This window comes from Arachis ipaensis, chromosome B06 (genome assembly GCF_000816755.2).
Source record: "Arachis ipaensis cultivar K30076 chromosome B06, Araip1.1, whole genome shotgun sequence".
NCBI classification, from domain to species: Eukaryota; Viridiplantae; Streptophyta; class Magnoliopsida; order Fabales; family Fabaceae; genus Arachis; species Arachis ipaensis.
The window spans coordinates 7953798-7956152 of NC_029790.2; positions in this window are offsets into that span (position 1 = coordinate 7953798).

Below are 2355 nucleotides of genomic sequence, written 5' to 3' on the forward strand. Positions count from 1 at the left end.
AGAGACTTTTCTTTTTTTTTTTTTATAAACCAAAACGACGTCGTTTTGGAAAATGAATAAAAAAAAAGAGCTTCCGAACCGGTCGGTTAACCAGAAACTGTCGGTTTTCCAGTTTTCATCAAAACTGGCCGGTTCAACCCGATTCTCAACGGTTCTCTTCCTTATCCGATCATATCACTCAACCGGACCAATTAGGGGTCTGGTTCACCAATTTTCCGGTCGAACCGGTCGGTCCAGTCCGGTTTTTACAACTATGGTCATAGTATGACATAGGTATTATATTTGCCTTCCTTTGCAAATCAAGCCCGATGACTATTTTGAAATCGTCCATGGGTACGGTACTACTGAGAAATCCACAAGACCCTTCCAAGAACCAATAGTCATCTCAACCCTTTTTGCTATTCCCTTAAGGGGTTCACCCTTGGTATTCACGGGTTTGAACCAGCCATTCTTTTCGGTGATCTTCAACCCAAGCCTTTTTGCTTCATTAGGTGTGATGAAGTTGTATGTAGCACCAGTGTCGATCATAGCCGGGTTTTTCATTGATAAAGACTTTTACATATATCAAACCTTTCTTTTCTGCGGTTTTTGCCTCTTTGCCTTTCACAGCATTCATGAGTTGGATAGATCCAACACACATATTTACTTGAGTTTGGGCCTCTCGTTCCTCGGCGATAGATGCCAGAGTCCCTAACTCGGGACAATCCTTCATTTAGTGTGGTCCCTTGCACACGAAGCATTCTCCTTTTGGCATAAAAGTCTTCTTCTTTTTCTCGTACTCTTTCTTTGAAGAGTATTTTCCTTCTTTCTTGGTTGAGAAACTCTTCCACTTGTCTCCCCCACCTTTAGTAGAACTAGGTTTGGAGGAAGACTTGGGTTTAGAGTCTCCCCTATGATACTCAGTGAGTGATTCGGCTACCACGATGGCCTCATCGACATCCTTAACATTCATTCTTTGTAGTTCTTGCTTTGCCCAAGGTTGGAGTCCTTCAATGAAGAAGAACAATGCATCCTCTGATGATAAGTTGGGGATTTGAAGCATAAGAGTTGTGAACTCCTTTACATAGTCGCTAATTGTACTCTTGTGCTTCAACTCCCTCAACTTTTTTCTTACTTCATAGACCACATTCTCAGGGAAGAATTGTCTTTTTAACTCTCTTTTGAAATCTTTCCATGTGGATATGTTGTAAGTATCCTTTTTCATATCTACGCATTTTCTCCTCCACCACAAAGTAGCATTATCAGAAAGGTAGAGAGCTGCAGTGTGTACCTTGATTGCTTCTTCGACCACCCCTTCTCCTTCAAAAAGTACCTCTCCATTTGCCATAGGAAGTTCTCCACCTCTCGAACATCTCTCACGCCCTTGAACTCCTTTGGCATTGGGAGATCAATCTTTGTCGTCTCCCTAATAATGGTTGGTCGAGATTTTACTTCCTCGAACCAAACTCGAACTTCCTCAAATAGTTTCAAGGAATTCTCAAGCTTCTCTTAGATTTGGAGCATGCTTTCTTTGAAAGCATCTAGTTCTCCTAACACGTGAGTCTCGAGAGTCTCCTTGTCATGTTCTATCCTTTGGAAGCGCTCATCCATAGAGGATAGAACATTCTCCAACATAGAAACTCTTTATTCTAAAAAGTTAGAGTTCTTACATTTAGGCTCACTTGAATAGCGCACCTTCTTGCTTCCCCATTGAGAAGGAATAGTATCCCTTCCCCTTTGAGACTCAACATGCTCAATGGTTACACTAGAAGCCATACCCACAAACCACTTGTGCTCCCTCTCGAACCTTTCTCTAATGCCAAATTGTCACAGCCTTAGACACACTCCAACGCTACCGTGCGGCACTTGGACTTACTCAACCTCTTGAGTTAAGACCAAGTCAGCCTAACCCTCAGTATTTAACAAGAAAGCTAAGAATACAAGAGAACACAAGAGAAAAGAAGTTTTGGTGCAAAGAACACTTTATTACTCAAGTGTTTATTACAAATGACTCACACATGACTCACACACCAACTCTAACTCTCACGTCCTATTTATAGTCATCCACCTCCTTAATGGATGGTTATGATTAAATCTAATTAACAGTCCAGATTAATCATCCAGAACTTTCATTACAAATATCTATCCTATCACAACTTTCTATATATTTCTAGATTATTCCATACTACTTCTCATACTTCTATATACATCCATACTCTTTTAGATTACTCTATGACCTTATAGAGTCTTCTAAATCTGGGACCTTCTAAGACATTCTAGAACATTCCGGAATCATCTAAAGCATTCTCAAACACTCTAGAAAACTATACAAATACCATTAAATCTAACATTCTAAAATTTACCGTGACATGAAGT